Here is a 13,085-nt window from a genome sequence, read left to right on the forward strand (position 1 = left end):
GGCAGGTGCAACCCCCTTCCCTCCGAGTTATTATAATTTTGAAATGAAGGGCTTTTAGGCAAAGATATGGGAAATAGGAATAACAGTTCTTTACTGTTATATATCTATATGTGTACAGCAAGTCAAACAAACAACAGTGACTATGGCAGTAACAGCAAACAATCACAAACCCAGTGCCAGCCTTCTCGGCTGTCAGGCCCTTTCCCCTCGGGTGCAGTTCCGCTCGCAGCCGGCAGGGGCGCTGGCGGCTCCCGGTGAGCAGGGCAGGTGCGATGGTTCCCCCGCGGCTGCAGGGGGCGCTCCGGAGCGAGCTCGGGGAGCACGCGGCACTGGTGCCCTGGGATCCCGGGAAGGGATGGGACCAAAAAAAAACTTCACAAACCCCTGGGCAGCCGATCCCAGTGTCCGGCCGGACCGTCAGGAACAGCAGGCTGGAACAGCAGGGACGAGCACAAATGCTGGGTGGCAGACCAGATGTATCAAAATTCCGGAGCGGTGGTGGAAAACCCCCAGAGGTCTCGGCAGGCAGGGTGAGCGGGGCTACAGAGTAGTGAAGGCTCGAAGCAACGGCGGGAGCAGGGAGGCCTTGGGAAAGGTGGGCTTAGGAATTCTGGGGTCTCTCCGGTAGAAGGAAGGAAGCTGAAGAAGCAGCCTCTCTCTCCGTCCAAACGCCGGGAACTGACTGCCCACAAACCTAGGTGAAAGAGATGCACCCTTCGCCCTGTGGCCAGGTCCCTTGATTTTCTGAAGCACCCAGTAATTTGTCCCCCTGGCAACATGTATGGGGAAAAATCCTTTAAGAGAAAAAAGAAAACAGGACAAGAAATAAAACCCCACCATCATCCACCCTGAATTTTTCCCATACTAACATGTTACATGAAACTTAACCTTTTTAACCATATACATACATGCATCACCCGAATTATGCACATATATACATGCTGATACTGATAAAAGTACAGAGCCATGGGTAGTTCACCCTAAAACAAGGTCCCCTTGAGGTATGCATCGGGTCTCTCCATCCTTTTGCATCACCCACCAGGTGAAACCTGGTCCCTGAGCGAAGACAAGCCCACAGATGGGTCTGTCTTTGCTCGAGGTAGAATTAACCCAGTTTTTCCAAGCATACCTCTCATGTGCACCACTGGAACCTTATCTCCGTCTGTTGTTTGTAGGGGTTCGGATTGGGCAGGGCCTGCTTGGCTGGTGGAGCCTCGGGTGTTAACTAATCAGATGGCTCTTGCTAAATGCACCTCCCAGTTTTTGAAATTCCCCCTAATCAGTGCCTTCAAGGTGGTTTTAAGCAGTCCATTACACCGCTCAACCTTCCCAGCTGCTGGTGCATGGTAAGGGATGTGGTACACCCACTCAATGCCATGTTCTCTAACCACTGAGCTATGGAGCCGCTCCCAGAGAGACAGGGGCCCTGGCTCCCTCACAAATATCTGGTCCACACCTGGGTCCTGGGTCAACGATCCCAGATACCTTGCCTCACCACTATCTGGTTGCACACTTGTGCCCATAAGGTCCCAAACCCGAAGCAGCCAGGTGGTATAAGGCTCACGCCCCCTTCGCACAATGTCGTTTCGCATAGCACGGAGACTGTCGTATGACAGGGACTCAGTGATGACTTCTGGCTCTGGCTCTCCTGCTGGTTATGAGGGCCCTGGTTGCCCATCATCATTAACTGGTCATACTGATTTGGTCTTACACTTCCTCCTTTGCACAGGGGCGACTGCTGCTGGCTGTGATTGTCCTTGTGGTTCAGCTGAAACCTGGATGGTTGTAACATCCGTGGGTTCCACTGCTGCACCATTGGACTCACCCTCTTTGCGGCAGGGAGAGGGTTTTTCACTAGCTGAGGAGGTATATTCCCTTAGCACCTGGCATATCTCCTGGCACATCTCCTGCATCCCCTTCACCAGTACTCCCACCCAGTTTGGCTAGGCCATTTCTGAGGTGGGCTGTTGGGCAGTATCAGGCTGTGGGGCAGGGTCTCTAGTGTCTGGGGCTGTGTCAGGCTCTGGGGCTGGATCTCTAGTGTCTGGGGCCATGTCAGGTTCTGGGGCAGGATCAGGCTCTGGGGTAGCATCTCTAGTGTCTGGGGCTGGTATCTGGGTAGTTATCCAGGCCAATCTCAGCTTATCCCTGAGGGCTAAATAGAGTAGGCCTACCAGCACCAGTCGGTTAGTACCCAGAGGAAATCTAAACCCTTCGAAAATTGGTGGGGTGGGTCCAAAGAACTTGTTGAGGGGTTGGGAGAAAACTTCCCCTGATGTCATTTCCTCACAAAAGGTACCATTTTTAACATAACCCCAAAAACATGCACTTAGTGTGTGACAGCCGTTTATCCATGTGCCCACATTCCGGAGGAAGTTAAAAACCTATGAATTCCTCACCTTCTCGACCCATAGCGCAAACTGGATAACAGCAACGGTAGCCTTAGTCAGAGGACCCATGTTTAGGTAAGGAGCTGCAAAGGGGAAGAATATAGCCACGGCCACCTGCCACCCGAACCAGGATAAACTAGACCACATAGTGCTGCCTAACAAGGTTCCTATATCTGGCACACAAAATTAAGTTACTCAGGAACTGTTATTCCTTTTTCACCCCTTTCTCTTAATGCCCTCAGGCGCCACATTGGGTGCCAAGATCCTGCAGTACACCCAAAATTTACTGTCATCTGCAGGAAAATAAACCTGTGCAAAAGAAATGAGAACTCACAATGCAATCTTTTTATTTCCAAACACATTTATTTCACTTGCTAATTTCTAGGTTATTTTTCTTTGAGCAATAAGTATTCTATAGCACCCAAGTTGTTTTAAACATCTTTTCTAACAAAAAATTTAAATTTTCTGAGCCCTCTTGTTCTCTGAACAGTATTACACTGCATCAAACTTTTCAGCAGGCATTTTCACACATCTGCACAAATGTCAATAAAACTAGAGATATAAGGGCCAACAAGAGATGCTTTTGAAAATTTGAACACTTCTGCAATAGTTTAAACATGGACCAAGGTAGATTTTGTGCCTGCATTTGTGTTTTTTGGGGGTGGGGGAAGGATTGGACATATAGATGTATGTTTGTGATGCCTGTTTAATAATGCTGTATTAATTCCATTTGGTGTCATCAGTCATACTCTACTGCCTGTCCCAGCTCTCCCAGACAGTTCAGAGACCTCTAATTAAAAATATGTGCTGGAAAACATGTAGTTACTCTAGGTGCCGAATCAAATCAAGCAAGTCAAATATTCATTTTTGAACTAGCTTAACTTTTCAGGGTGGTATCTTGTGTCTGTTTTGCAGTGCATACACACATGGCTATAACAATTGTAACTGTGTCAAGTTTTCTGGTATTAGTTGTCAGCACTGTATACCTGATACTGTGTATGGGGACAAAATACATGTCAGAGAATGAACTTGTGAGTAATAGGAGTAGCTGTCTCTTACAAGCAAATGCAAGTGCCTATATAACATATCCAAGATCTCAAAACACTTCAAAATACTTTTGACAAGACATGTGCAAAGCACTCAGTAAAGTGGTGAGCTTTACTGTGTCCCTCTGACATCCTAATACACGCAGACATGGGTCTTTACCGTTAATGCTAGAATTAATGCCCTCCCATCATCTCTTCTCTACAAGTTATGAACTTCAGTTTTGTTGTAGTTTAAATTTCACCTGAAAGACTTAATTGAATTTATAAGCAGTGGTGTTCAGATTCTATCTGAAAATTAATACCTGCAAAAAATCTCTTTAAATTTCTAGAAAATGGGAATAAGTTTGCCAATGTTTCCACTATTCCATCATCCTTTATTTATTCAGGTGCTTGTTTTCAGGTTGCTACCTACTAAGGGCATCTTAAGCTCAGTTATTTGACTTCAATCAATTCGTTGCCATGGAAACAGTAAGACATAGCTTTGGGCATCTTCTGGGCCAAATTTTAGGTGAAAGTCTCAGTGGGAAAATTGTCATTGTGAGACAGTCAAGCTTCAAATCAAAGCCAAAGGATCACAGCTTAACAAAGGACTTTAGACAGATCTGGCTGGACTTGTCTCTTTTGATAAACAGGGACTTCTAACTCATGGAGGAGTTGGGATTAGCCATGGATAGAGCAGACAAAAACACACAGGACCTTGTAAAAAAGATCTTAAAAGAGACAATATGCCAAAGCATATCCATACTGATCTAAGCAGGAATGTGGTGTGGAATGATGTTTGTTTGCATGTATATAGTGTTTCATTTGTGTGCTTGTTGACCCATGTGTAGATACTATTTCCATTATTCACTGCATTGGCTTTTCTGTTATTCCCTCAAATATTACTAATAATAGCAATAATTAAGGCATTATTTTTCCTACTAAAGAAACCCAAAAAACATTATCTTAATAGAACTTGCTTTCTTGAAGAAGATATATAGGCTAATGTGGTTAGATTTCAGTACATGTATGAGGGATCAGGGAGTGCACTCAAGCTGACTTGAGCAAAGGGAACTGTAGGTCTAGTAGAGAAGTTTTTTGTGCACTACCAAAACTCTTTTAATACTTCTAGTTCCTGCACCTGCAGGAAATACTGTGTCATGTGCCAAAACCCAAATTTCAAGGATTAGCTAATAACATTTTCTTTGAAAAAGAGAGCTGATTCTTAACCAGTATCGTCAGTCTTTGAAGTCTCCGTAATCTATTTTCCCTGGTTGCTTTTAATGAGCCTTTGAATGTTACTCTGCAACTTCTTTTTTTTTTTTTTTTTAATTTGGTGGGGGAAGGGAATATGCACTCACTTTTCTCCAAAGAATTTAAAAAATTCATTATTGCAAATAACTTTCACAGTGCCAAAACACTAAGTTATGTGGTATCCTTTGAGTGCATCTATGGTAAATAAATCACAGCTTTGCTGGATTCTCCATCCAAGAGGTTAATGAGATGTAGAAGAAATTCCCAATTAACTCATATCTGAGTCTCTTTTTCTTCATGTAGGCCAGCTATCAGTGGAGCTTCTTCTGATTCTCTTTGGTATCTATACTATTCTCTGCAGTACTCTAAATGACTACATGTATGTCTGTGCTATGGTTTCAACTGTGTTTACAAAATTAGCACAGCTAATGCTAAACTAGTTAGCTTTGGAATCTGTAAAAGGTAAGCAATAGCAGCAGGGAACTCAGATGTGACTTCTACGTTCAACTTTTACAGTGGGTTTTACAGCTAAACTGCAGTTGATACTAAAATAGCAAGTTCCCTGATCTCCATTGCCATGCCTCAGTCCTTGCTCTGAGTACATAGCCTGGCTTGTCCAGCATGAGTCTCCACTGAGGCTGCCTTATTTTACATTGATTTGATCCCAAGAAATATATACCTGGGTCTCTCCATCAACCAGACACAACTTCCCCAAAGCTGGACAGCTGCCTCTCATGCTGGCTTGCAGCCCACTGCCAGGAATACACTTGTAGACACGTGCTGCAGTTGTGCTGGCACAGCTGTGCACATCTCCTTCCCAAGGCATGGAGGGCTCCATCCCCTCCGAGACACATCCCAGCTGAGGCTCCCAGGGTGGCAGGGGAAGAAGGCATTGGTGGGGGATTTCAGCCTCACAAGTTGAGGCTGCATTCCTATACTGGGGCTGTGGACTTGACTCTACTCTTGCACTCTTGAGACCTAACCTTCCCTCTGCAGGCTGCTGTGCCTGGCAGCCCCAGCCTCCCTCCGCAGTTCTGTGTGACTACAACCACAGACTCTCTGTTGACGCCTCCAGAGAAGAGTGAACAGGCCCCAGCCTGTGCAACTTCTTCATTAGTGTTGCTTGAAGCCATAATTAGATAATATGAGAGGGTTTTCCTCTTGCCAGCAGACAGACTTAATGTACAAAATCTGAAGTAATAATTTTCGGCATATTGCACCTCAACTATAAACAGGATAGGACTGGGGTTTTTTTCTGTATGCAACGAAGAAAGCCCATTAGGCAGAAAACAGAAAGAGCAGACATAAAGGTGGGCAACTGTATAACAGCTCTGTTTATCCTTAAAATAAATGCACACCCTAATGACATTCCATCATTTAACGTATTTCTGTATCTCTTTTTAAAACCCCAAAGATGTATTTTCTCCACCATATTTTTCTGGTTTAAGAGCAGATGACTAATTATGCTTCTATAAACCTTGCCTTCCTTTGAAATAGTAATCACTTACTTTGTCAGACTTTTCCTATTATGGTGCATTTTCAGAGTACTTAGAGTACTAATTGTTGTTAAACAAAACAGGAAGCTAATTTGACTGGCCAAGATGAGACCACAAGTGGTCTCCAACTAAAAATGATTTATATCAGATGAAGATTTTTCTTAAAAGCTGGGCTGCTGGCCATACTTCCAGCACTAGTACTGCCACATGGAGGAACTATTCAGCCTGCTCAAGGGTATGAACCAGCCTTCAGTGCTTTATGGTAAGATTTAAAATATTAGTGTTTAGGGTACCTTTCCCTTCTGCTAGTGGAGAACTGGAAGTACCGCCAAGCCACTGAGCATAAAACTACTCCTCTTGCCTCATTGTGGACAAAGACATGGAAGAAAGAATTAGCCCACCTACAAAGTAATTATATAGCTTTTGTTATTTTGATTTCTTTCAAAATCAAAGAGTTACTCCCGGCAGAGAAAGTTTATTCATAATGGAAATCATACAGCTGGAAAGAGTACGTGCAGGGTAGCATGAGCTTTTGCATTTACTTACCCCAGTGGTATTCAATCCTAATTTGCTCCATTTTTTGCTATTTTGGACTCCTGGAACACAGGTTTTCCAATAAATTAAACTTCTGACACCCTGAGCTGGAATATGGCCCGTACACTGTAGGCCAGAGCTTGCAATACCCTAATGCACTCTCCCTCATGAGTTTGGAAACTCATCAGTTTGATGAAACCAACCTGACTCACTCTTGCTCTTCCTCTGCTGGAATCCACCACAGTGAGCACAAGGCAGGAGCTTGGCTAAACCCCTGGGGGAATGGCTGGCATGAGGCACTGCTAGGAAACCTGTGATGTGGACTGAGCCTCCCCTCTCAGCACTGCAAAGTGAGCGAGCTCGGCGTGCTTGGCTCTCCAAGCAGCACCCAGTGCTGAGGGAGTTAAGGTCATGCCACAAGAAAGAAAGGTACAGGCCAGGCAAACAACCACCCAACCAAACTAAAATTCCTTGCCCCTTGGAGAAGCAACAGAAAGTGTGGAGGCACTGACCTGATCTAGCCTTTCCCAGAGTATCTCCTTCTTCAGCTCTTCATCATGAGCAAAAGGGGAAGTGACATTTTACTGCCCCTGACTTGGTGACATGAACCTCAAGCTGGATTGGCTCCAGAATACAGAAACTTGAAATTACTTTCACCTTCAGACTGTATGACAGAGAGTTAGGACTTGTTCAGCATGCAATCTGCACATGCCAAATTATTTTGGAATGTGTAAAAACGTGTGTTGTTAATAGTGGATAAAAGCTCATCTGTGGATGATGGGGTTTTCACATTCTGTTCCAAATAAATCTTCCTTTCTCTACATTACTGTACTCCCACTGTCCTGATACAGGCAAAATGTCAGCTGAGGTCATATAAGTCCTGACTCAAGACGGCAGACTTGGCTTGATGTGCACAAACTGCCTGATGCCAGCAGGCAAAATTAAAGAGAACAGTGAAAATACCCACAACGTAGGTTAAACCCCCACTGCTATCAAATCAAGTGCAATTAAGAAGTCAGAGCAACAAAGAGGGTGGATGGAGCTCACACTGGAAGTAAAACATCTTTTTCCCTTCTGTTTCCCTAGAAGTGATTATATTTCTTTGTAAAGAACACAGTTTATTATTTTCTGCTTCTCCTTTTATTGTGTTTTATTAAGATATAACTCTCTGTGTTAACTTTTTGTCATTATGAATGTTCCTACTTTGAACTGTAGAGACTGAATTAACCAGTTCTCTGCACAGTCTGGAGTCAGGTGTCATGGCCCTTCAGCTGAGGTTGCTGGTGGTGTTGCCTCAACAGAGCCTTCCTGTATAGAACAGAGCCTGACTTTAGTTTGAGAGCTCTGTCTTCTGAAGAAGCACCCACTTGCCCTTTCCCAACACAGAGTGGCACAGCCCACATGGCAGAATCTAGTTTCCCTGAAGTCCAGCTTGGAGCTGGATGCCACTCTGCTGTGTTGTGTTCTGGTATGGAGTCTGGGAAAGGTATCCCAGCTGTCCTCTACACAGCTCCTTTCTTCTGAGATGACAAAATGAGCATCAGTATTCTCTAGGATAATGGTGTAGATATTTATACCTGTCATACTAGAGCTGTTGGAAATGTTTAATATGTTTCAGGGGACCCTGAAATTTGCCAGCAATACCCAACTTCATTTTGATTTGGTCTTGGATTTATTGCACATTCTTAACCACTATTATTTTTAAAGGCTTAAACAGCTTTGGTTTCTTTCTTCCTTGACATCTCCCAGTGCTACCAGTCAATGGGATATACGAATGTGAAACTAATATTGATATCAAAGGAAATTACAGCATTTGCTGCTCAGGGGGATGCTCCAATGAGGCTTTTTTTCTGACTAGCAATACCAGATAGTAATGACGGAAAACACTGAGTAGGTATGCACGTAACATGAACTTGATAGAGAGATTAGGAAGTTTCCCTATTAAAACAGACATCTCTTGCTAATAAAATTCAATTAGCATGTCAGTCTTGACTTCAGGCACATTTTAAAGGAAGTGTCAATTTAATAATCACTCTTCAGCTTGAAATGTCATCCCTACACTGATTACAAGTAAACTCTTTAACAACCATAATTAGGAGACTTTGGAGAAAGGAAGTTAGCTTGAATGTATGTAATTCTGTTTTTCAGCACCATGTGGAGTCCAGTAATTCCTTTTGCTACAGGTACAAGGACTCCTGCAGGCCCTGTATTTTCCCCACTTAAAGCAATGACTAAATCAGTGGGCTCATAGTTCAAGGGTGAAAAGGTGTGTGGCAATATAAATATTAACAACTACCAGAAAGAGCAGTAGTGAGCTGGATCAGTGTAAGCTGGTGACAGCACACAAGTGCCTGGGGAAATGCAGTCGAACAGGAAAGAGATTAATGCAGAGAAACAGTCACTATTCTAATGCCTGTATGCGTCCTCAGCTGGAGGTGTGAGGAAGGTTAGGGAACAGCTCTACTGAGGACAGTAAAATTCTTTTTCTCAAAGAAGAAGGAAAAAATGAGGAAAAAGGGTGCCCAGGCCCACAGGACAAGAGAAAAATCAGACTGCACAGCGTTAGTGGTGATGGCAAACTGGCAGCAACAATGATTTTGTGAGTGTTGTGAGAGAAACAAGGATGAACAGGGAATACTCCTACCCATAGAATACCAATACCTAGTCATATTCATACAGCAACGCCTAGAAGAGATCTGTGGTCTCTTGCATGCTGTATACATTTGTAGAGCTGTTTGTGCCAATAAAGTTTCAGGGAAACAGAAACCAAAAGTAAGAAGATGTATGTCTCAGTACATCAGCAGTGTGGCCTTCACTGACAGAGAAAGTAATCTCTGTGTCCTGGACACACCATCAAAATTTGAATTACCAGCCTTTTGCCTCACTAAATCCCTCAAAATTAGGGACCCTCTTCAGGAAAAGTATTTCCCAGTAAAATCTTAATGTCCCATGTTTTGGAAATGATTTTAACATTTATCTGCTGAAACAAACTGGCAGGACTGAGAGTCATAAATGAGTAGGTCCAAACTCATAGGGAACTGCCCTGACTGCTATTTTCCTGCCTTATGGGCTTTTACAATTTCTGTGGCCTTATTGTGATCAAGGAATGTCGCTGTCGGGTCTAAGTGCAGAATGGCAGCTGAATATTGAAGGAACTTTCCAAAAAAATGACAATTTTTCTAGCCTAAGTAGGTACAGGTTTGGGAATGTTTTGTCTGTGACATCTTTGCTGAGAATAAATAAGTGATATATTTAGGGTGGGCTAACATCAGTGATGACAGATTCCACATTATGGCCAAAAGGCCACAACTTCATTAATAAGACACCTAAAGGCACCTTCCTGACAGCTGTGGAAAGAGGAGGAAATGACAATAGCCTACAGCACTCATCAGCCTCTCCTCCCTTTCTGGCACTGCAAAACAAGAGATACTGCAGCAGGCCATAGCAGCCCTGCCAAACCGGGTGAGATTGCCTAATCCCACCTCCCTGCTTCCTGCAGCTTGCTGCAGCAGGAAACCAGATCACTTCTTATCTGCCAATGGCTCTGCCCTCTGTCTCCATCGGCAGGAGTATTCCCTAGCTGGTGTTGCTGTAAAGTCCCACCTCAGCCAGGCTATCAGCAGCCAGTGGGAGCCAGGGAATAAGTCCGGCGGTGGGAAGGGGGTGGGAAGCTACACAAGAGTTACTGTGGGCTATGACCAGGCGCCTGCTACCACCAGCAGCACCAGTGGGAGATCAAGCAGGACCTTTCTTTTACTCTGTTAGCCCACTCTTCCACTCCCACATTGTATGTGTCTTGAAAGCAAACCATTGCCTTTCACCAACATGGGTGAAAGCCAATGCCATCGACAGCAGCATCCCAACCTAAATTTATAGCAACTAACACAGTGAATCCAGCTCATGCACATGCAAGACAGCAGTACAGTTCAACATGACATTTTTCCTGCCATAAATAAATACACAAGGAATCATTTCACCTATTTATCTCTGTTCATGACTCATATTCTTTCTGACATGTCTCAATCTCTAAGGTCAGCAAGCGCTTCTTGAAATCTAGCAATGTGGTTGGTTGGTCCAGGCTGATATGTTCACAAATTAATACTCTGGGTCTTGAGGTTTAACTCCAGCCAAGAGAAGCCTCCAGTCAGTGCAGAGGGATTGGCCCCTCTGAGGGGCACTTCACAACTGAGACAACATTCAAAATCCCCCATGGAAGGTATTTTTCCTCTCCTTTTGCTATAAGAGACTTCAAAGACCCATTGGGTGAAAATGAGGCTAACCTTTGGGACTGCTCCCCTCTTACCACATCTGCTGTTGAACAGACATACCAAGAGCAATCCTGGGGGCAGCTGAGAAGCTACTTAATTTGGATTTGCACCACACAATATTAGTGATAAAAAACACATAGTAAGTGCATGACTGGGGCTGACTCCCCAGCACCTGCAAAGATAGGAGCTGTGTTCTGACCAGAGGAAAATGAAATTGTATTTCCACTTGCCTGGTAGAAAGTGACAGTGCCCCTCACCCAAGCTGCATGTGGAGTCTGTTCTGCTTGCAAGGAAAAATTAAGAAAAATGCAACATCTAGACTTGTAGAGGGAAGGACAGTAATGCTACAAACCTGCAAAATGACAATATGCTAGCTATGGTGGAGATGGACAGACTTGGCAGAACCTTCTTTGAACAAGTTCATTCCTGTGTAGTTAGGTGCTGTATGTCCTGTACTCAAGCCACACAATTGTCATGGGACTAGTAGTGTCTCTAAGTAAGCTGTACCTTTCCAAGCATAGGATAAAAAGAGAGACCATGGAGTCTATGTAAATGTGAAGTAGTAATAACAGACCGGAGGAAGTAAATGAAGAGCAAGCACTGGGTTCTAGTAGCTTTGTTGAGGTTTAGTAGAGATATACTGCTGGAATCAAGTTTACAAGGGAAGGAAGAGAGCCGCACAGCTCTTGTCCTATCTGAGCTGATCAGAGAGTAGGTGCTATTGGGAAGCTGTGGTAAGGTGCAATCTAAAATCCTGCCCCTTGCAACTTTTACCTGTTACCTATGGCTCAATTCACTGGCTTATCATGTGCCTGAGAGAGAGGCTGAATGAGTGCCCGAGCTGATTTCCTCAGAGGTATCTCCTGCCCCTGCCTGGTGAATGCTATACTTCTGTTTCTTGGTCCTTTTCTTGTGATCCCACACCAGTTTGGGTGGCTGCTGCTCTTTCTGAAGCTTTAAGACTTAACAGTGCCCTCCTGCTTTATGAATCTCAAGTGAAATATTAAAATAACTTTCAGTGGCTTATAAAAAATGTATCATGACTCCGCCAGGTAGGAAGAGCAGTACACACTCCATTACAAGAGATAAAAGCCTCCCCACTGCAGAAGAAACTCAGGAGTATGGGGTACAAATACCTCAGTGATTTTAGTAGTGGCTCATCTTGGGTCCAAGAAATATTTTTAGTACTGACTGAGCATTGTCCCTGGACCTGTGGCAGCTCTCACATCCCTGCTTTCTCCCACTGGTTCACACCTGAACATCAAGCCCTCCAGGAAGCGTGGGGAAGTGATGCTGAGATTGGGATAGGCTCTGTGTCTTCCTCCTTGCCCAAGCATAGGGCTGGGACACATTTCAAGCCAAGTCAGAAACCTGAGCTAAAGACCTGAGCTGACTTTGTGTCATGGTGTGTTCCCCTTTCCAGAGGCAAAGCATGAAGGCACATGAACAGTCCATGTCAAAAGCCAGCACTAGGGCCAGCAACGTTCATCAGCTCAGACTCTGATCTCTGTGAAAGCAGCTGTATCCCCCCTGTGAACCTAAGCTTGTCCCAGGAGAGAGTCATTGCATCTGCAGAGTGTGGGGTATGTGTATCACCAGGCTGGCAGTGATGCTCTCTGCAACTCAGGCTATTTGACCAGAGGTAATTAAAAGCAGCCTCTATGTGGTCATGTAATGACAGGCTGTACAACAACACACAAGTGCAAGGATGACAAGTTAAGGTCAAATGGGCAAACAAGCTGCTGTTTCCAAACTGGAATGCCTGCATTTGCATCTGCCCGGCTCTCCTTTTACAGTACTTCTTTCAGTGGTATTTACCACCAATAATTTAGAGTCTCTGTTCAGATTTCATGCCTGCTTATTAGGCACGTTCACCTTTCAGGAGTGTATGTACGCAAGCTGAGCTGTGTTGCGTCAGAAGCAGTGCTCCTTGTCTGACGGGAACCCAGCTTTCCCTGACCCCTCCTAAGAAGCCGGTGCCCAAGTGCCTGCACCTGACTTCAGGGAGTGCAACAACCTCCGCGGTGCCCGAAGAGGTGACACCAGTGGGCGGGCACCACCCTCCCGCAGCAGTCGGGCCTTGCTGAGTTGGGTTCCCTTCTGCCCCTCGAGACGGCT

Source organism: Corvus cornix, chromosome 1 (genome assembly GCF_000738735.6).
Source record: "Corvus cornix cornix isolate S_Up_H32 chromosome 1, ASM73873v5, whole genome shotgun sequence".
NCBI classification, from domain to species: Eukaryota; Metazoa; Chordata; class Aves; order Passeriformes; family Corvidae; genus Corvus; species Corvus cornix.